The sequence below is a fragment of the Myotis daubentonii genome, chromosome 3, assembly GCF_963259705.1.
Source record: "Myotis daubentonii chromosome 3, mMyoDau2.1, whole genome shotgun sequence".
NCBI classification, from domain to species: domain Eukaryota; kingdom Metazoa; phylum Chordata; class Mammalia; order Chiroptera; family Vespertilionidae; genus Myotis; species Myotis daubentonii.
This window is the reverse complement of record NC_081842.1, coordinates 35626733-35650631: the sequence shown is the minus strand read 5'-3', so window position 1 is coordinate 35650631 and position 23899 is coordinate 35626733. Positions and strand designations below refer to the sequence as shown.

The 23899-nt window shown below is 39.0% G+C and overlaps 1 protein-coding gene and 1 pseudogene across 3 annotated transcripts in view; both read right to left on the bottom strand.

Moving 5' to 3' along the window:
- Positions 1-23899, bottom strand: part of NAALADL2 (N-acetylated alpha-linked acidic dipeptidase like 2) — a 1191965-nt gene that overhangs the window by 615112 nt on the left and 552954 nt on the right. The gene's annotated exons all lie outside the window — the stretch shown is intronic.
- LOC132231964 (U2 spliceosomal RNA) lies at positions 9014-9088 on the bottom strand (annotated as a pseudogene).

Below are 23899 nucleotides of genomic sequence, written 5' to 3'. Positions count from 1 at the left end.
CCTGCTATCACTGGCCAGGGCAGCAAAGGCACCTGATTCTCCGATCATGGCTGGGGGGCAGGGCAAAGGTTTTGCCCTGCACCCTAGCTCTTAGCTCCCCCCTGGGTTTCTGATCACTGTCAGTGGCAGGGGGCTTCTTCCTGCTTTCCCTTTCTCCTCCCTGCATTGTGCCTACATATGCAAATTAACCGCCATCTTGTTGGCAGTTAACTGCCAATCTTAGTTGGCAGTTAATTTGCATATAGCCCTGATTAGCCAATGAAAAGGGTATCGTCGTACGCCAATTACCATTTTTCTCTTTTATTAGATTAGATGATTTAGATTAGAAGTTGAACAAAATTCTCTGAATATGAATAATAAAATAAGAATCTGATACCAAGAGAAGACATATGAATTAAAACTATGTAGAATTTGAAATAATATAGACAGCAAACTACCTATTTAAACAGCAGGGATATAAGAAACAAATTACCTCTTCCAGGCTTATGGATGTATGTTCCCATCCTTCTTGTCTGATAATGATGACTATTGTATCTCTAAGAAAGACCTAGTTGTGAGTATAAAGAAGGAAAAAAAGAACACTTCCACAACATAAATCACAAAGTAGAAAAAATCCAAACTTTTTCCTCTCATTGAGTCACGTTTTCAGGTATTACACACATCTCTAATGCCACCTTTTTATATTTAATGATTATCAGAATAATATATATTTTAAACAGGAGAAAAGCAGTCATTGTCAAGGAAATGAATAAATCCAAGGGTAACTCTTTTTCCTGAGTATAATAATTTATATCATTCATATATTTAGTCAAAATATTTGCTTGGAAAATTTAATTTCCACCCGGAGACATTCTAGAGAAAAAAACCCTGATTGTCAAAGGATAAGGTTGGTATTGTTTTGTCAATATCTCATTGAATAGAAAAACTCAGAGAAAAAAATATTGCAATTCTTACAAAATACACTTAAATATTTAATTTTTATGACCTTTGAAAATTTATTTATAAAACAATTAATGAAACCTCCATTATTTCTTTAAAAATAAGCTTAAATATTATATACACCTTATAGTATAATTTACCTACTTAGTTAGGCGACAGAGCTGGAAAAGCAAACCACCACTGGTAACACATATCCACAATTTTTATGTTTCCTAGATCTAAAATGCTCTGAAAAACAAAGCATTTTTTTTTTAACTTCGAAGCAAGCACATCTGGTGGAAAACCTCATCTTTACTCACATTAGGTTACTTAGAATCTTAAGTTGTCCCATCCAAAATTAAATGTTTGGCTGAAAAACTATTAATATGTTTTTATTACTCATGTAAGCTAAAACCCTGTGGGAATGTTATGCACAATATTATTGTAATATGTAAATCTAAATCATACCGTTCTATGAACAGACACTATGACAATCTGCTGCTGTCCTTTGACTTGAACCTCAGTGCCTCAGGCTTCTCTCAGATTTACTTTCTCTCCTGACATAGGCTTCTTACTCCATCCTCTGCTTTGAGACTACTTTTACTATCTCCAGCCAACTTGATCCTCTAGGCATGGTCCCTTACCCCCTTGAGCAGGCATTAGGAGAAAGAAGAAAACAATATTTTCTAACGGAGCAAAATTAATGAAGTGGTCTTTTGGAAAGATGATATTTGACATTACTTTTATCAAGAGATTTTAAAATTGGGTCAACCTTTTATTATGTTAATCCCACTGTGGGAATTCAGTCTATAGAAAAAATTCTAAATATGGAATATATTTTATGTACAAGGTCCTTTATAGATCTATTATTTATAGGGTTAAAAATTGAGATAATTTGCATATAGTACAATCAAAAGGAGTGGTTAAATAAATGTTGACATGTCACTTTATAATAGAGTATGCAGTTATTATAAATAATAATTACCAATAAAAACATCATTAGGAAGGATGTGTTAGGAAAATATACTGGTATAAAGTTAGGTTAAATAAACCAGATAAAATAATATATAATTTGAATGGAACTTTTTACTTTAAATATGCATGATTGTGCAATGGAAACATCAATATGCTAACTGTGGTGGGACTACTGAAGACACCTTTTATTTCTATATTTATGCATTCCCAATTTTTAATAATGGGAGAATATTATATGTAATAAAACATTTTTCTTTAATATAAGGAAAGAGATATGCTTAGGATGAATCAATTTTATAATGCCCATCTTTGTCTATCACCATGTAAGGGGTCAAATTTGGTGAATAATATCATTATGTTCCTAGGACAAAAGCTTACCTGAGGATTTATGAATGCTTATCTTTGCCTACCAATGATGTAGCTACCTTTAAAAAAAATATTAGCTTACCAGAGTTATTTCTGAAACCAAAGCCTATTTGATGAATCATTTCAAGTAAGCATCATACCTTTTATTGACTTCTGCAAACAAGGTCACTATGACCTCTTAACTGCCAAATCTAGTGTTCACACCAAACACTTCAGAAAGCAGAAATCTGCTAAATAGTGTTGCCCTACATCAATCAAGCCTTTAATTGGTAGCAGATTTTAAAGTATGAGGTCACTTTTGAAGAACAGCTTCATTACTGTGAAAATCTCATTTAGCATCTCCAGACCAAATAAAAGGCTGGGTTTTGATTTTCCTCTTCAGCCATGGTTATACAAATATGCATCACAACGTCTGTAATAGATGGCTTAAAGAGGAACAAACAGATATAAAAGGAAAATTCTCTCTTACCCTCTCTCACCAGACTGCCCGGCCTTAGGTCCCCAATCAGTCCTTCAATCTACACCCAGGGCCACTTACCTGCCACCTACAGCCTCAGTGTCACTCTAACCCAACCTTCTTGGGGAAAGTTTAAAGCACTGGGGTGGTGGAGCTTTATTCATATTATTGAAGAATGCCCAATGACCATTTGAGCTAGACACATACACACACACACACACACACACACACACACACACACACACATCAAGTACTCTCAAGATTTTAACAAGTGCTTCAGAGCTGCCTGCATCCCCCTCAGGTGAAATTTAAGCTCTTGGCTCCCCAATCTGCCTCAGCATTGTGTTTGAATTTTCTCAGTCTTCCTTCCTTTCTTTCTTTTTTTTTTTTTTTTAACTTAATTGGCCTTACTTTGGCTCCTTCAAAACCCTTAAGCTCTGACCCCTCAGGTACTCTGACTCTCCCCTTCACCGTTTCTGCCCTGTCCCCACCATGAGGAGTCGGTTCACATTGTTACCCAGACTAAAAGATGAGCTCTCCAGACACCTTGCTTTTGCTTAGTACCGCATTCCTTCTTCCCATAACACCTGAACCTAGGGTCTGCAGGTATGTTTCAGCGTCTTCTCCTATGTCAGTGCTCTGGTTCCTATCTTTAATACACGGCTACGGTGGGTTTCTCAGGACTTATGATTAATATTTTCTCTAAGTCTGACTGGTTCATAAAATTGTATTCTCAGACCAATTCCCATTGTTTTCTGCTATTTATTTCCTAAATATGTGCTTACTTTCCTAACCCATTTTTTTTAAAAATTAAGACATCTACCTTTCCTGGGCGTTTGCTTTCTCTGTCTTCCTGTTGCTGCTGGTGGTGCTAGGTGGGAAGTTAGACCTGAGTGGCTGAGATGAGGCTTGCCCTGGGTCCTAAACAGGGGTGGGACAAATAGTGCCTTCCTTCCTTCTTTTGCCTCTCTATGGGCCACCCAGCAGACTCCAGCAGACAGGTGCGGAGCCAGCCAGTTCTTGGAGCAAGATCAGAGGAGAATGGTATAATCTCAGTGCAACCTTGCGAGGTCCCTGGACTAATTATAATAAAATCTGCATTTTGGTTTTGACCCTGCCCCCATGCTTTTTTTCTGTATACATTATGAGTAAGGGCATGCAGAAGAAGATAGTTTCTGTCAATTATCCCTGAATACAAATGAAAGGCTCCACCCAGAAAATCCCTCTTTTACACTCAGGAATTTGGCCTCTCTCTCTCTCTCTCTCTCTCTCTCTCTCTCTCTCTCTCTCTCTCTCTCTTGCTGTTGGAATGTAAACATCCCAGCCATTTTGTCTCAAAATCTCTCAAATGGCAGCTGTGCCTCACTTGGAATGTATTTTCAATAAGCCCATTCTGCTTTACTTTTCTGCATCGAAGAAAAGAACTGAGGTCCCAGCAGATAAACCCAATTGGTAACAGTGGGAACTTCCAAGACTTACCTGCTCTGCTCTGAGAGATATTATCATCTCAGGGTTCTGGATTTTATTGCTATAGACCTCTTGTTACCAGTTGAATTTTGGTTTCGAGAACTATATTTTTCCTTTTTTGCAAATTCCTTTCACCAACAATTTCTAATTATTTAGCTAAAAAATGTGGCTGTTAACTTTAAGTTATCCTATATCTACAAATATCATCCTATAAGGTTTATAGTGTTGGTATTTACTATACTGATTTGTGTTTATATGTGTTAGTGTGCATATTTTTCTTGAGAGAAACCTAGGGATATTAACAAAGGAAATTCAAGGATTTCCCCTATTCTGTAAAAAGAAATATTTACCTTTATTCATCTTCCCAACACAATAAATTATCAACTTTCTTGGCAAGTGTGTGAAACGATTTTGAAACAAACCTCTCACAGGTAATGAAGATGCTCTATTAGAATTCTTCTCATTAACTGAAAATTAACTCATTCCTCCCATTGGGGAAATCTGCTCTCTAGAACATTTATGAGGATTGTAATCATAGGAGCTTAAACTGATGAGATATATTATTTGTTGAACAAAACTGATTATTTACATTAGTAGTTGGACAGAGACTATCTATTTCTTTTTTTTTTTAAATATATTTTATTGATTTTTTACAGAGAGGAAGGGAGAGAGATAGAGAGTTAGAAACATCAATGAGAGAGAAATACCAATCAGCTGCCTCCTGCACATCTCCTACTGGGGATGTGCCCGCAACCCAGGTACATGCCCTTGACCGGAATCGAACCTGGGACCTTTCAGTCCGCAAGCCGACGCTCTATCCACTGAGCCAAACCGGTTTCGGCAACTATCTATTTCTTAACAAAAGAGCCACAGGCAACATACAGAAACAATTACTCTATTTTTCAATGATCCTATATAATAAAAGGCTAATATGCAAATAGACCGAACATTTGAACAACCAAACAACCGGTCACTATGACGTGCACTGACCACCAGGGGGCACGCACGGAACATGGGCATCGGCCACAGAAGGATGGTGGAGCAGATGAGCAGAAGCACCAGATCAAGGCAGGTTGCTGGTTGCTGTCATCAGGGTGAGCCTCTGGTGGTTACTGAAATGTTTTTGCTCCCACGCACGTGGTCCCTTCACTGCGCTCACACCTGCTGTCGGCCCCACTTGCATCCACTGCTGGCACTGGAGCCGCTGATCACTTGGCGCCATCAGCAGGTGCAAACAATGGCTGTGGGCCCTGATTGCCCCTCAGGGCTTCTCCACCACCCCCTGGTCCTGAGGGATGATTGGGGTTGGCAGCCACCTCTCACACCTGCTGCTGGCAATAGCCACACTCGCACCCACTGTCAGCACCAGAGCTGCCGCTCACACCCACTACCAGTGCCCAGTACTGGTCCCGATTGCCCCTGAGGGGCGATCAGGGCAGCAGCAACCACTTGCACCTACTAATGGCGCTGCTCCCCGCTTGTACCCACTGCTGGTGCCGACCCCAATCACTCCACGCTGTCAGCAGGTGAGAGCGGGGCCTATGCCCTCAGTGCGTGGGAGCAGCATTGGCAGAAGCAGGGATGCCAACAGACAGGGGACTGGAGGCTGTGGAGGGAGGGGTCAGGTGGGGGCGTGGAGAATGGGCTGAGACCCACCCCTATGCCCACCGCAGCCTCTTGGCCCACAGTTCCTTTCAAGGTGCACGAATTCATGCACTGGGTCCCTAGTATAAAAATAAAATAAAAAGAAAAAAGGACAAAAATAACCATGGGTTAAAGTGAAATATCATATTTTTACTCCCTGTACTTATATTTTATGTCTTAGAATTTCAACTCTAATAGGTTCAAACCTATACAATCATTACTTTTGTTAAATTGATTTCTGCTTTATTATTGTGATGAAATCTATAGGGTATTTGTTTGTTTATTAGTTGTTTTGTCAACTACCCTTGGATCAGCCTAGCAGGAAGAAAGAAAAGCATGCATGCCAGATTAGAAAAGAGATATGGGTCAGTGACTAAAAGCATATTAAAAGAGTTCAATTTTTGCTTCTTTTAAAGGCTATGCCCTGACTGGATTATCTTTATAGTAATAAGCCACCTTGAGGAATTCTGTCGCTGGAAAGGCTTGGCCAGCCTGAAAACAGCCATCAGCCCCTCACCCAGGCTGGCCAGGCACCCAGTGGCACCCCAGTGGGGACCCCCACCCTGAAGGGCAAACCAGCCAGTCCCCACCCAGGCACCAGGCCTCTATCCTATATAATAAAAGGGTAATATGCAAACTGACCCTAAAGGCAGAAAGACTGAGAATGACTGGTCACTATGACACACACTGACCACCAGGGGGCAGACGCTCAATGCAGGAGCTGCCCCCTTTTGGTCAGTGCACTCCCACAGGGGGAGCTCTGCTCAGCCACAAGCCAGGCTGACGGCTACCAGAACAGCCGTGGTGGTGTGAGCCTCTCCTGCCTCCTCAGCAGCACTAAGGATGTCTGACTGCAGCTTAGGTCTGCTCCCCACTGGCAAATGGACATCCCCTGAGGGCTCCCGGGCTGCCAGAGGGATGTCTGATTGCCAGCTTAGAACCAAACTCCAGGGGAGCAGACCTAAGCCAGCAGGTGGTCATCCCCTGAGGGGTCCCAGACTAAAAGAGGGCACAGGCCTGGCTAAGGGACATCCCCCACCCCGTGCACAAATATTTGTTCACCGGGCCTCTAGTAACTCTATAAACACCCAGAAAACCACTAGGCAGATGCCAGAAAGGTCATTATCTGAGGAATTAACAACTTGCATTATGTGCCTAAAAATGATGTCAACTAGCTGTTTGATCTTAAACAAATTTAATCTTTCTGACTGTTGATTCCATCATGTGAAACACTGGATTAGATGACATTAAGGTCTTTTCTAGTTCTATCTTCCTATGAGCCTATGAACTTACAGAAATCATAAAGAATCCAAAGTGAAAAGAATATGCTGGGGCTTTATAGCTAGTGGTCGTCTGAAGATAGAGACACTCTTCACAATGACATTTAATGTATTTTCATAGCACTAATTGGGCAAATGAAAGAAAGACTTTTCAGGAGCATAAAAAAAAAAAAAGGTATTAACCAGTCAGAGCAATAAGCAAAGAAGAAAATGTCAATCTTGTCATACTTCTTTTTGTGAGATTCATCCATATCTAAATCTTGATATTGAAACTGCATTACTCCTTGTATTTCTCTATATCTGCTATTCAATATCCAAATGAACCGTAACAGTATAATATGACATTTTTTCCAATCATTTGTGCAATGAAGAGAATCCATTTAAAAAAATCTAAGAGAAGAAAACTTGGCAGGCTTTAGAATTACCTACTAAAAACACAAGAGAGGGAGAAAAAGGGTAAATTGGGGAAATGATACTAATCAAATGACCCTAGGATTCTTTAAAGTAGCCAATCTCTAATATTGACCATTATTTCACTTATTCCAAAGGTTTAAAAATTAGACAACTATTCTCTTAATATATTTAAGAACCTGGGAACCTTTAAGTTAACCCTACACATTTCCTTCTTAAAGAAAGATTGAAAGGTATCCTTTAAGAAGAGGAAGAAGAAAAAAAAAGGTAAAGATACAAATTATGAACAACAAATATGCATCTATCAACAAGTGAATCTAAGAATCAAGTGAATAAATAATCTGGTGATCATAATAGAATCAGGGACATAGAAAGGGAATGGACTGACTATTCTTGGGGGGGAAAGGTGTGTGGGAGATGTGGAAAGAGACTGGACAAAAATCGTGCACATAGCTATGGATGAGGACAGTGGGTGGGGAGTGAGGGCGGAGGGTGGGGCGGGAGCTGGGAGGAGGGGAGTTATGGGGGGGGAAAGAGGAACAAATGTAATAATCTGAACAATAAAGATTTAATTTAAAAAAAAGAAAGATTGAAATTAATTTTACTAGCAAACACTTCCTTTTCAATAAAAATATATTTTACATATAATAGTTACTATAGTAATTTTATAACTATTTTCTAAGACAGTTCTTTGTTTATGTTTTTTTCTCCAATAGTAATGTAAGATCATCATACATAAAAATAATCCTGACAATCATCTATATTTCCTAGCAGAATGATCCTTTTAATCATAGATGCATACACCCCACAAAAGATCTATTCCTTTTAATGTATTTTTAAATTATAAATGCAAACTCACTGCATAAAAAGAAAAAGCACATAAAAATATTAAAAATTAAACTGATTACCCATAACTATGCTATACTATTTTCATGATTAGTATTGTGATTTTACCCATCTTTTTATGTAGCATATCTTTCATAATATTTATTTTGTAGTGTAAACATAGTTTGAAAAGTTTACACAAGAATAGTTCAAATTATTAAATTTAAGTGACTTTCATCAGCATAAATGTAACAATGTAAATGGAGTTTAATAGTAGCATTTCCAGATTACGAATCACTGAAAAGTCCAATTAAGGATACAGTCTACCTGAAAGAAATGCAAATTACATTTCTTCCTCTTCAGAGTCTATTAATACTATGGTGAACAACATAATAGAAATAGGCCTGTCCTTGGCAAATCTGCAGATCTTCTGTAGACCAAGGAAACACAGTATACAATGTTCAAAAGTTTCCCATGTCAGCCATGAATGGAAATCTTTCTATTCATGAACTTACTATGTATGTAAACATGAATATTTGGAAATCACCACAGTGGAACTTTATAAAAGCAGGACAAGTTCCCAAAGCAGTTCTAACTCATTTGAGATAACACTGCCTGGGATGAAATCTGTGACCTCAACCAAAGTGCTTTTTGGGGGTGTGGGAGGGTGATAGAGTGAAAGAAAATGTATTTATCATATTTGCCTTTCCTACACTTGATCTTAGCCAAAAGGCCGAGAAGCGATATATTTGCCTTTCCTGAATGACATTCCATGAGATCCAGGAATGTGTTCACAAGGTAAGAACACCTATGAATACAATGTGTCCCTTAGCAATGGCCAACACACCAACATTTCTGGAGATTTACTTCAAAACAGGCCAAGATTTACTTCAAAACAGGCCAAGTATTGGCCATAGGATTCCTCTGGTTGCTTTTAGCAGTTTCACCTAAATATGCTCTTTCTTCTTCCTTTTGACCAATATTAACAGAAGGATATTCTAACTTAAATGTTTACATTATCCATGATATTTTAACAAGACCAGCAAAGGTGAATGTCCTTGTGCAAAGTATTTAATCATTTTGAGCGCTGGTAAATCTAGATTATCTATGAGGTTTTGGTTGCAACCATATATGTTTTTTTGGGTAAAATTTAGGAAACCTTATGAATTTATGTAATAAATACATTTTTCTTAATAAATTACTCCGCTTAAAACCTAAGGGAAAAATGGTTTTTGTTTAATTGCAACAAAGCTCTCCATTATGACATATAATTATTTACATTTTCTCAGAAAATAAGCAACAATTCTTAATTTTAAATGAAAATATTTCCCTTTAATATGTTTTTGAATTAATACAGAATATTAAAAAATGAATTATTTAGTTACCCTGGAAATGCCAGTTTGATAGGTTGATAATAAGACAGCTTGAAATCAGTAAAATTGTCAATATTTTGTGCACTGAGACAGTTCAGCTAATTAAAGAACCAATAAAAGGACTTATGTTTGCTTTAAAATGTACCTTTCTCCTTTTACCCCTATCAAATTAAGCCTATATCCTGTACAATCAGTATTTATTAGAACTATCATTTCCTTCTAAATCAATCACCATCTTTATTTATCCTATCACTAATTCCTTTCTTCCAGTTTCTCTTGAATCCATTTCCATCAGTCTTTTGCTTGTCTACCCCTCAGAAACTATGCTTGTTGCAATCACCAATAACCCTTCCACACATCATACATGCATCTGCATTGCTAAATCCAAAAGTCAGTAATCAATCTTCATTTATTATGGATAGTGAAGACATTTTGACAAAGTTGAACACACCACTCTCCTTGACTTCTAACATTCTCAATGTACTGGTTTTACTCCTCACTAGTATTTTCTTCCAAGTCTCCTTTGCAAGTTCTGCCTGATCGAATGCTATGGACTGCCTCAAGACTTAGTGTGACCACATCATCTCTCTTCAACCTACACTCACTCCTGTAGTGATTTCAACTAGTCTCATGACTTTAAATGCTGCTAATGTGCAGACAACTAAAAAATTTATCTCCAAACTAGACTCTACTGAATTGTGCATTCAACATATGTTCTTGAATATTTTGTAAGCATCTCAAATTAGCTAGGTTCCAGATTTAAGCTTCTAATCTTCTACAAAAGCTGAGCCTTCTTTGTTTTTTCTCATCTCAGTTCATATAATTGCTATTCTTCTAGTCACTTAGGCCAAAAAAAAATGTAGATTCATCTTCTATTATTCTTTATTCTTACATCCCACATCTAACCCGGTAGAGAATTCCATTTTATTGACTTTGCAGAATCCAGCCTCTTTCAACCATTTCCACTTATGCCATACTAGGACACACCACTACCATCTACCCTTTGGGTTAATGCAATAGCCTCTACCTTCCCCAAATTCATGCTATTTTCAACAAAGTAATAAAGTGATCCTATCAAAATAGAGTTGGATTATGTTTACTCCTTTCCTCAATTCTCTCCAATGGCTTCTCCAACTTTCTCAGAGTAAAACCCAAATTCAAGTTAGAATGGCCCACAGTGATCTCATCTGTACTCTACAACATTGTTACTGCCAGCCACTTAAATTTAGTTCTTCAGTCACAGTAGCCCATTTCAAGTGGTCAACAGCCACCTGTGGCTAACGGCTACCATAGTAAACAGCACAGACACAGAACATTTCTATCACCACAGAGAGTTCTATTGGAGAGTGCAGATTATATAATCTACTACCCCCCATTATCTCATTAACTCACTAACCTCAGCTCTGCAAGCTGCAGGTAGATCTCTAAACTGATTGATCTCTAAATACAAAGCTTTACCACTTCTCCCTCAACTTCAATACATTGCCTGTTATAACTGCTGACTGTTAAAATTGTATTACCTTTAAGTCTGTATCAGACAATACCATTTCATAAAGCTGCTCCTGAAGACAACCTTCTCCCCAATCAGTTATGATCTCATCATTCTCAGAACACCCATATTGCCCTGTTTGAATGTGTCACATGACACCTTCTTATTCTACATGTGTCTTAATCACCTACTAATACATAAAACACATTCTTGGTTAACTAACACACTGGCCTTTCCCACCTCTTTTTTTTTTTCTTGTCTAATTCTAGAAAGAGGGTGGGAAAATCTCTCTTAAAGCTGGGGATGGGGGTAAGGCAAGTGACAGAAATCTGACAAACATGAAGACTTACTGAGGGATTCTAGGAAAGTATTCCTTTTCCTGATAAAAGTGATTGATGAGGCTAGGGCTGCCTTCCCTCCCTTATTTCTGCATAGATATGCAGCAGCTTTTTCTGTAACCATGTGATAAAAAGCATGGGAGGACAAAAGCCAGGACACTGAGGTTGAAATACAGAACGTGAAAATGCACTGGGGCCCAGATGTCATCACGGAGCAGCTGAACCAACAACAGCAACCACCTGGCTCCAAACATCTTGCTTTGTTTGCTTAAGCCACGGCTAACTGAATTTTCTGTTACTTAAAGCTAAAAACAAAACTAACATCTAGATCATAAGATTGAATTATGCCCTAATCATTTCTGTATTTTTATTGAACATGGCAGAGACCCCTGCATAGAGAAGAAAATCAAATATTTAAAGTGACTGGGACTGAGTTGGACAGTCCACTTAAACACACAAACACACGAAAAACAAGAAGCGGGCAAAAATAATACTGGCACCTGCAATCAGATCTAGAGAATACCTTAGAGGGTTACTCTCATGTCCTTTTTACTTTCTTTGAGAGGAAAAAGTATCCTTACATAAGAAAGAATATTGTACTGTTACACACACACACACACACACACACACACACACACACACAGAGAGAGAGAATTGGATAATACATAGCCCTTACTCTGAAAAAACTTACAATCTAGTAGAACAAAACAAAACCAATAATCAAGAATGTTTAAGTGCCCAGTACTGTTATACTGTAAGAACACACAATTCAATACATTCAATCTTGTTTAATAGAAGATTGGTAAGGGCTGAAAAGGGTTCCCAGAGGAGGAAATGCTTGAGCTAACTCTTGAAAGCTGAGTAAGTATTCACTAGACAAAGACAAGGGCATTTGAGGCACAGGCAGCATCTCGAGCCAAGGACACAGGGACGGGCCTGGACAGCCAAGGATCCGGACAACTGCAGGTAGCCCAACAGAGAGGCCCAGGAGAAAGAGAAAGTCAGATTCAGAAAATAAATAAATAAATAAACAAACAAACATAAAAACAGGCCATGCTCTGAGGCTGTGGTAAAAAGTTTGGACATTTCTGTGTGATATTACAAATAACACGTCAAGAAATGTAATTATTTGGGCAGATCATCAAAGTACTAGTGTGGACAGGCACTGTGCCAACACATGAAAACCTGAAGAGGTTTCATGACAGAAACCATGACTTGGGATCATTGCCTTAATATCTATTAGCACCATCACCTATAAGCTTTAATATTTGAACTGCATTAGTCATTGGCACAACTCAAAAGTCTGAGCATCTCATAATCAACAAACATATCCATATTCTAGATTCTCCCTTTAGTTGAAGGGCTTTTCCAAATGACTTTTAAACACTTAGAAAGCAATTTTTAAGAATGTTCATACAAATGTATCTCTAACTGGATAATGTAAAAAGTGTGTGTGGATTGTGTTGGGCTCAGGATCACAGAGGAGGAGAATAATAAGGAGAAATCTGCTGTGTGCCAAACCACATATCCTATAAGGAAAAAAGCCAAATTAAACAGAAAATGTACAATTTATAACCTATGTTATTACCATATTACAATTTCTAACAGTTCTCAAGTAGTGTTGCTCAAGGCTCCTTCTTAATGATATGCCAACCAGTTTTCTTCTTGAAGTCAACCTTTAAAGGCATTTAATATTTGATGTCTCACCACACGTATTCGTAAGCATTTAGAAAGATATACTTAATATTTTGATGTCCCCCAACACCTTTCAAAAGCACTTAAAAAAATAAGGCCTAGGCAAAAAATTCAATGCTTGGTTCACAGTCAAGTGGTATCCAGGAGTCTCATCTGGTACCCATGCAATCAAATTTTCCCACTGCATGAATCACTCATCACATATCCTTATCACTGTTGATTGCAGTGGCCAAGTAGCAATCAAAGAGGGTGCAGAATGGGCATAAGTTTCTGTTCTGAGGCAATCATGAATACAAGCTTATATCAGTATAGATGATTTTAAAAATCCTTTTATAAATGTGGATTTACAAGGTGTGTTTCACCTCTTCTCTAACTCTTCTAACAATACAAAGCTGAGTTTAATCAACTACCAATTCAGGACAGCATAATTACTTTTTATTCTTATATCTTTTCAATAATTACAATGCATCACCATTGTGATGATAAGGAAAGGACAGAAAAAAAACAAAGAAATTCGGAGATCACAGACAAGGACATGAAACCAATGAAAAGTAGCAGGCGTTTGTCCTGTCTGCCTCTTATGTAACTAAGAGTCTCTCTCTCAAATATTGGGCTCTGTTCTGGAGAAGAGTAAGGAAAAGAATGCATTCTAAGCTGAAGAATCAAACCAACCTGTTATACATACCCATCCTGAGCCCAAGCTCCTCCTAACTTAACACTGTGTGGTATGAGACTCTGCATCGAGAGGGTACACAGGTAACTAATTAAAATAGGAAAAGCCCCTCAACTATAAACAAAATTGTAATAGAGATGGATATGTAGGTTTGATTTTTAACTGGATGTTGGAACCATGCGGACCCTGCCCATGCAGTAACAACTTTGTCCGGGCAGTCTCATAAAAGATGGTGTCCCTCAGCCAAAAGGAACAGTCTATAGGTGCCGGGGTCCAGCCCCAGCGGGTCCAGGGGTCCCCAAAGGTGTGGACGGAGTCGGCGAAGAAGGAATGACACAGAGGCAGCGTTCAGGTGATCATCATAGCCGGGTTCGCTTGTCAGGGTCTCCAGCCAGGTTCTGTAGCCAGTTCTCCAGCCAAGTTCTGTCTAGGATCTCCAGCCAGGTTCAGTTACCAGGTTCTAGTCAGGTTCTCTTGCCAATTTCTGTAGTCAGGTTCAGTCCAGGATCCCTTGCTATATTCTCTCCAGCGAAGCTCCTCCATCTCCAGTTCCGCGTAGGTTCTGTCTTCTGAATTCTGTCCTAAGCTCTGTGTTCTGAGTTCTGAGTGTTTCTGTCTTGTTACAACTGTATTTATACCAGTTGATTCAATCCTATCAATCTCTATTACAAAGGTTAGGGCGTTTCTTATCTCCATTCCAGGGAGAAAAGATTATGTAGTTTAAGCATGATTGTTCGTAGTTAAAGGGATTAATTACCCGCCTGGCACTTAGTTGAGGGGTTTTATTCCCTCCCTAAGTTCAGGGGAAAATCCCTACCTGGGGATTCAACCTTTCTCGGAGAGGTGACCTTGGTTAAAACACAGCGCCAAGAAGGTGAGCAAACATATTAAGAGCCGTATGCCATATATGCCAGGTCCCTTGAAACAGCAAGGATGGACCGGCTCCCGGCATATAGGTACAGCAGCAGCCCCTGGAGCTCATTCATGAACGTGCCCTCTCTTCCCTGTCCTGATGAGATAGCCGAGGTAAGTTCCTGCTTTTCTCCCTACTCTACCAGGCTCCGGTATGAACCTTCCTACCACTCACCTTCTAGGCCACAAGAAAAGCAGGGACAACAGTAAAGTGACCTTGATATTCAATCAGAAAGTCGCACACACATTCATTCTTTGCTAACATCCAGGGTCAAAGAATCCACGAAAAGTTAGGTGCCAAGCATGAAACTAGAGTGATGACCCAGCACCCGCTAACACACTTGCATATTTGTAGGAGCATTTAGCCTGATCCTTAAGATCGACCTTAGCAAATATCTCTTCCTTGTGCTTTGGGAACAGGTTCAACCTTATTGCTTGTCTTCAGTTGGAATTAGAGAAAATATTAACCTAAATTGGAAGAAATTAATTCTTAATAAGCATTCACAAGAGTGTTGGGTACCACATACAAAGCTGACTCTACAAAAAAAAAAAAAAAAAAGGGAACTGTTAGAGAAAGCAGAAGGGCTGCCCACAATGCCATCAATATTTTAAGATAATTAATTTATAGCTTTATGAGAGATTAATGAATCAAGACACCATTTGTTGGACTATTGATGTTTTTATTAGCCCGATCAGTCTTGCTCTATTTGAAGACTATCTTTTTAAAGTTATACCTAGATATGACAAGAAAACAAGTGTTGATTTGAACAGTTTTATCAGCTAATTAGCTACTTCAGTTTTTGTTTGGAATTTGCAAACAACAGAGAAGTCAATGATCAGGTTATAGCACAGGTGTTTAAAATGGCTGCACTTTTCCACCAGTTGTGTGACAATCATGAAGACATAGCTTAAATGAACTGGATTGAAAATAACAGCCTTTTTATTGCAAGATCATTGTAACACACAATTATTAAAATTGATTAATACTTGGGCCAATGCAATTTCATTATCTCTGATCGATTTCAAGCATTACTTTTTAATGGCCTTCACTCTTGTCATTTCAGTTAGAACTGCATGAACACTGGCTTATTGGAACAACACATAGTCCTTTTTCATGAGATTAAGCTCTCTGCTTTAATAACAGGCCCCAAATAAATAAACTTATAAATACAAAAGACCAGATGCTTCTGCAAACACTGTTTAGAAACCCTTATATTGTAGAGGATTTGTTTTGATTATATTTTATGCTTTCAATGTCACAAAAATTGCATATTAAACAGGGGTTGTAATTGCATTTTAGCCCATAGCATTGGGCTTTGTTTAAAGTAGGCTCCCAGGAAATGCTTGTTAAATGATTGCATGGAAAAGTTAGAAAACAAAGATTATCTACACTTAAGTCATATTTTCCTCAGAGTCAGGAAAGTACAATCCTGGAGAACCAAGCTTATTACTTCTTTGTCAAATGCTAAAGCAGCAAACCCTTTTGATGCTACCTCTATAATATTATCTAAATCTATTAAGTCTACTTCCATGCACATTGCTTTTTTTAATCCTTACCTGAGGAGAGAGAGAGAGAGAGAGAGAGAGAGAGAGAGAGAGAGAGAGAGAGAGAGAGAGAGGAGGTAAGAAACAGTGATCGATTGCCTTCTGTACATGCCCCATCTGGGGATCAAATTTGCAACCCAGGCATGGACCTTGATGGGGAATAAAACCAGCACCCTTTGGTGTACGTGAGGATGCTCAACCAGCTGAGGCACTCTGGCCAGGCAATTTCCATGTACTTTGTGTGATTCAACCTTCAAAAGCAGTGCCAGCAAAACTTTGCCTTATTGTAACAGCCCCCTTCCTTCCTCACCCTGGTCTAATGCTTTCCTCATATAATCTACATCCTCAACATTGTTTCCTGTATTGTTGTAAAATATGTGTTTCATTAAATGACTCCTCAAGTTGTCAGGTTAAAAATAAAGCAAAACAAACCCAAATCTTTTAAGAAGGCTTACAAGGTCCCTCACAATCTGACTGCAACCTGTTTCTACATATGTATGTATCTTTTCCTCTTTTTCCTCTGCTTCCTCCTCTTCCTCTTCCCTCTTTGGCAAATCACCTTATCTTTACAAGTCCTGCATTCCAACCACATAGAACTAAAGGCTATTTCCAAAGACTCCAAGTAACTGCAACTTTGTCTTATAACTGGAATACATTCTGTTCCTTTCTCTGACTGGAAAGCTCCTTTAAAATCTCATTCCAGTGTATATCACCTCTCAGGGAAGCTATCCCTATGATTTAAAACCTGGTTATTAGTTCTTATATAAATATTTCCATACTGCTTGGTTATATCACATTTTAGTGAAATTGTATCATTTCATCAAACATTTCCATCTCCTAGATCCTAATAATCTCCAAGCTTTTTAAAACCAGGAATACTAATTTATATCCATATTTTAAATTGTGCCCCCATATCTTCTGCACTATTAAAATATGCTTACTAATGTCCACTGAATAGAGGTGTGAATAGACTTTAAGAATTTGGGTTTATTATTTAATTGAAACAAAATAAATATATTTTCACTTATTAAAATCTTCAAATGTTATAAGCAATGATTTAATTTCTCGATAGCTCCTGCCCAGCATATCTTAGCCAAGGAGGGGAAAATTGGACTATATTAACACCACACTTTAAAAAACTGATTATATCTCTGTACCTGAGCTATAATCTTCAGTCTGAGAAGCCACAGGAAGAATCAATAGCATCAAAGCAGTAATCTTCTGAGATAAATGGGCAACTAGTGTCACTCTCCATTCATCATGATATTGTTACAGCAGAGAGAGGGCAGGCGGCAATCTATCCTCACAGTGCTCACTGATCCAGAACCCTATTGCAGATTTTTGTAACTTGCATTTTTTAAAATGCATTAGAAACTTTGATTTAGACATTATAGAGTATTGAATAAAGCAGACAACCAAGTAAGTCATGGTCCTCTTGTGTGTGGCACCACTATGCCCTGTGCTGACTGGTCTATTCACAACTCGATGGTTTGTTTGCCACTTCCTGCCTGCTGTTGTCATTAAAGTGTATCATTTGGTGATTACCAAGTGATGATTCATTGTGATTCCTAAGGCTATTTTTGTTTTATTAATTTTTATTTTTATGAAATTATGCTTTTGGTGATTCAAGCTCCACTAATATACTCATCATTGATACACGGAACAGTCAGGCAATTCATTCTGGTTCTATAATGTCTTTATAGCCTCTGCTGAAATTTGGGAGGACATTTTTAGCTACCCAGAATGTTGAAATTCTTAACTATGACTTAAGAGAAGCAAAATAAGCAGATATCTTATGGAAGCAATAATATCATCATCATCACTTCCTCACTTAAAGACCCAGAGATTCTCACAACACAATGCCAGGCAAGTACTTTCTAAGTGGATCATTTTTAAATCCATTTGCTACTAAAAGGATTCTCTTCAATGCTAACATTATACTTGCAGATTCAGTATGAGAGTATTGATAGAACAAGCATGTTATCTGTTATTTGCAATTGTAACTTGTAAAAATGTTTTTATTAGTATTTTGTATTAAAATAAGTAAAAACAACACCAAGTATATATCCTAATCACCTTATGCCTTGAAGAGATTTGGATGTGAATATTTCAAGAAACTACACCTAGCCTTTAGCACATTTAAAATGAAGCATGACTAAAAAAATTAAAAAGGAAAAACAAGCATAACAAATGAGATGCAAATACTAAATAAACAAATTTGCATTGTTTTTCTGGAGCTGTGAGAGATCAGGCAAGTGCTTCTGTGAAGAACTTAAACTCTATCCAGAAATCAGAGTTCATATATAATTAAAATGTGGACAATATGATGACAGGCTAAGTAAATTGACAGAAATAGCAGTATATTACTATTTTGTGAATGGCATTTTAACATCTTTATTTTTTATTTAAAAATGAGTTAATAGATGCTTTAGTTTCAAAAATTCATTTTAGTTTAAAATAAACATTTAGGAAGGACCACTGAACAGTTAATCCTATAAAATAATTGTTTAAAAAAAGCACAGCTATAAAAAGTTTTTTTTTTTTTTCTGGTTGGAATAAGCTGAAATGAATAACCATGGCCACCCATCAAATTTTGCTTTAGAAATTTTGTCATTGCTAATATATGTCATAATTGGTGTAAGCCTCCCACACCACAAAAAGAAACACTACTTAGCGATAAACATCTCAATCTTTTCAAAATTTAGGCATATTTTTTTCACTGTAAGAATATTTAAATCCCAAAGCATTATTGAGACTTTTCAACCATAGCTAAAAGGTTTAGGTTTTAGAGCATATCCCAGAATTTCTATTTAGTGCTAACACTCTGCCTTCCTGTTCATAATTGCCACTCAATGATTAGTAATGGCTCACTGGAGTATAATAAAGCATAGCTAGTTAGTTTTTCAACGCCCAGAGTAACTCTAAGAAAAGTAAGAGCATGATACTAATTTGTTTAGTATACATTTAGGAAATATATATATATATATATAAATTAGGTTCACTTTGGCCTATAAACTAAAAAGGGTGCTCTGTGTCAAAATCCTAGTTCCTGGCCAGCATGTCTCAGTGGTTAGAGCATAGGCCCTGGTTCGATTCCTGGTCAAGGGCAAGTACCAGGGTTGCAGGTCACCCACCCCATTCAAGATGTGTGTGGGGAAACAACCAATTGATGTAGCTCTCTCACATCGATGTCTCTCTCTCTCTCTCTCTCTACCTCCCAAACCCCATGCTTCCACTCTGTCTAAAATCAATGGAGAACATATCCTTGGGTGAGGATTAACAACACCAAAAATATCCTCCTTCCAAGTATTAGCATGCATTCCCATCCCTTCAGACTGTCCCAAGATTTTTCTATGCTGAGGTTTTACTTACAAGAGCTTATTTGATGTGGGGCTAAATCCAAGTGTGAAAAGCACTACTGCCACACCCATGGGATTTGCTAAGACTTGACAATTCTGAGCCAAAGATGAAGCTTGAGTCTTCATGAGACTCCCTCTTACATTTCTGATGGCATTTTGTCAATGTCTGCATTACTACAAATATGACATCAACGTCTATTGGACGCATATTTCTCTCTGTCTTTCACAAAGACTGTATGCTCTTTGACAGCAGGGTCTTCCCTATACTCCTCTGAGAACTGCACTCCTACTACTTACCTACTTCATGAAACAGGTGTTTCATATATTTAAGTGATTGGCTAAGATCTGACAATTCTGAGCCAAAGATGAAGCTGGATTCTTCATAAGACTCCCTCTCATATTTCCGCAAATCTTGTGAGCAGGGGCAAAGACTTCCATAAAATTATCCTAACTACTTCTCAAGTCTTATCTTTGACAGGGTAATCTTTGTCAATAGCACTCACTCACTAGCCATACTCATTTACCTCTGTGTTTACCTACCTCCACGTGTATGTGCAAGCTTTCGGGAAGTCATGTTTCATATCCATATATTAATTTATCTAAGCCCTCCCCAGCCTTCAATGCCTTTTTTTTTTTCTGGGATGGCCTAATAGACACTCCTCCTCCAGAATTTATTTCTTCTTATCACACAGCATTTGCACCCTCAACACTTATACACTTATTTTACCATATCGCATAATAACACAAACATATATATATATATATACATATATATATATATGTTATTTTATATATATACTAATAAAAGACAAAAATGCTAATTGACCATACCTTCGCTACACCCCAAGCCATGCCCACCAGCCAATCAGAGCAACTATATGCAAATTAACCCAACCAAGATGGCATCCGGCAGCCACAGAGCTGGAGCAAGCAGGAAGCTTGGCTGCCTGGGCCATGGAGGAAGCCAAGCTTCCCACCTGCCCTGAGCCAGCTGTGGCCTCCACTCATGGCAACAAAGTTTCAATTATAGAAGCTAAATAAATCCCACGTACCTGCTTCCAGCCAGCCTCCACTGGGAGCTTGGATGGCTGAGGGCCATGGCCAGCCTGCAAACAGCCATCAGCCACTCACCCAGGGTGGCCAGGCAACCCAGTGGGGATCCCCACCCTGAAAGGGCTGTGGCCAGCCTGAAAAACAGCCATCAGCCACTCACCCAGGCTGGCCAGGCACTCCTATATAATAAAAGGGTAATATGCAAATTGACCCTAACAGCAGAACGACTGGGAATGACTGGTCACTATGACACACACTGACCACCAGGGGGCAGATACTCAATGCAGGAGCTGCCCCCTTTTGGTCAGTGCGCTCCCACAGGGGGAGCTCTGCTCAGCTACAGGCCAGGCTGACAGCTGCCAGTACAGCCGTGGTGGTGGGAGCCTCTCCTGCCTCCTCAACAGTGTTAAGGATGTCCGACTGCAGCTTAGGCCTGCTCCCCGCTGGGAAGTGCATATTCCCCAAGGGCTCCCGGGCTACCAGAGGGATGTCTGACTGCCAGCTTAGGCCCAATCCCCCAGGGAGTGGGCCTAAGCCAGCAGGTGGTCATCCCCCGAGGGGTGAGGGGTCCCAGACTGCAAGAGGGCACAGACCGGGCTGAGGGACCTGCCCAAGTGCACAAATTTTTGTGCACCAGGCCTCTAATGTATATATATATATATATATATATATATATATATATATATATATCCCCTATAAGAGTGTATGGGCCTAGAGTATCTATTCATCTTCATACCACTTTACATTTAACCTAATGCCATGTATGGAGTAAGTACTCAAAGTACTCAACCTCTTTTTAATTAAACCAAATTGTTTATAATTCCTTAACTGGAACTTACCATCTCTAGGCAACTTATAGACATTAATGCGACTTTATGTTATGATTTTAGAAAAAATGGACTCCGGCTTCTCATCTGCCTGCTGCTATAAAATGTCATGAACAAGGACTGTGACTTTCAGTAGGGAAGTTGAATTTTGCCTCAACATATGTTGAGACCTAAGGTATTTTATGTTATCTGTAAAGTGGAATAAAGTTTATTTTACAAATATTATCATGCATTTGGTACAAAATGTATTCTCAGAGAAGTAACTCTGTTTTAGGAAAGTACATGTAATATGGAAGGCGAGACTGAAATAGAATTATTTAGAAGAAGACAAGCAAAAAATATACCATAAATGTGGGAAGAGAAGAGATAAGTTGAGAGGAGAGAGAAGAGGTAGAGAAGAAACATGAGCCAGGGCACATTGCAAGAGGCCAGCCTAGGAGCAATGGTGGCCAGTGAGAAAGTGCCAATGGAGAATGGCTAAAGACTTTACTAGCAAAACAACAACAAAAACACAAATAAAAACAAAAACAAATAGTACCCTGGCTGGTGTGGCTCAGTTGATTGAGCATTGTTCCTATGCACTAAGAGGTCACCAGTTCAATTCCTGCTCAGGGCATACACCTGGAGTTGCAGGCTCGATCCCCGGTAAGGGATGTGCAGGGGCAGCCAATGGATGTTCTGCTCTCATATCGATGTTTCTCTCTCCATCTCCTTTTTCTCTCTCTCTCAAATCAATAAAAAAATATTTTTTTAAAAAAAATAGCAGCCAATATTCTTTCCTACATGCAAGGCCCTTGTCTAAGCACTTTTTATGTTATCTGTGCATTTATATGCAGGTAGTAATGTTTTATAATGAGGAAACTGTGCCATCATAAGTTCAAGAAATTGCTCAAGACCATACAGCTGAATACAGTGGAGCTGGGATTTGATCCCAGGCAGATCAATTTGAAGTTTATTTCCAGAATGTTTGTGTTGCTATGATATAAATTCCCTCTGACTTCACGTCTTCAAAAGAGCATGATAGGCCTAGACAGAAATGTAGTATTGGCACCGCAGGCAATAATGATATGTGTGGAAAGAACCTAATTTACCCTTTCCCAGGTGTTTGACACGATGGCAGTAGCACGGAATCATGAGAAACATGAGTCTAAACGCTCCAGGAAACGACCTGTTAAAGTTATCTGTGGGCCACAGCTGAGTAGTGAGCAATAGCATCAGGATGGAACTAACTCAGGAGCAAATGGAAATTCTTCATCTAAATTCTTTTTCCAAACATACTATTAGCAGCTACTTGCAAATGACCAGGTTGATACCTGGATTATTACTGTAGCACCTGAGTTGGTATTTAACTTCAATAACTCTAGGTATACATTCCTATTTCCCAGAAGTCCGGGGGATATCAGAAATACTAGACCCAAGTACTCCTATGACCATTAGATTAAGCAGTTGAATCAACAGAAAAATGCTCTGTGACCTCTATCAAACACTGAGCGTGCAATTTCACTATAGATTCTGGAAAGTCCTGGGCAACTTTCCAAGGTCAAATGAGACTTAGAGACATGTGTTTGGTTTTCTGCTAAGTATTGCAGCTTTCTCTGAATTCCCCTTCACATGCTTATTTCACTTCCCAGACTCAGACTGGATAAATATTCCCCAGGGCAAATCATCACCTTCTTCCCTGTGCTTGTCCACAGCCCGGCCAAGATACGTGAGGGGGACCTTTCAGATCAGAACAGCCGCGGTGCTTTCTCCATTGGTGACTCTCTGCCATTAGCTTATGCTGTAGTCTCTTTCTTCTCTTTTAAGAATTTCCTAGACCAGATTCTCACAGTAGCACTGCCTTTCTGGGTGACCTTCTAACCCAGGTTTCTAATCCAGAAACCCTCTCTTGGGTCATCAGGCAGAAGGAAAACTTCATTCATTTTGTTGATGCTTGTCATCTTGTTTCTTTCACCCCAAATTATTATCTAGCTTCCCTATTTTTTTTATCACCCTGTGTCATTTTCACAGCTTTCTCCTCCAACCAATCAGCAAATTACTTTTCCAAGTGGCATTTCCCACTGCCGGGGTCCAACCCCAGCGGGTCCAGGGGTCCCCTAAGGTGTGGACGGAGTCGGCGAAGAAGGAACGATACAGAGAGAGTTCAGTTGATCAGCAGCCTAGCCAGGATCTCCAGCCAAGTTCTGGTCTGGATCTCCAGAGAGGTTCTGCTTCGGATCTCCAGCGAGGTTCTGTAGCCATGTTCCCTTGCTAGGTTCTCCAGCCAGGTTCTGTCCAGGCTCTCCAGTCAGG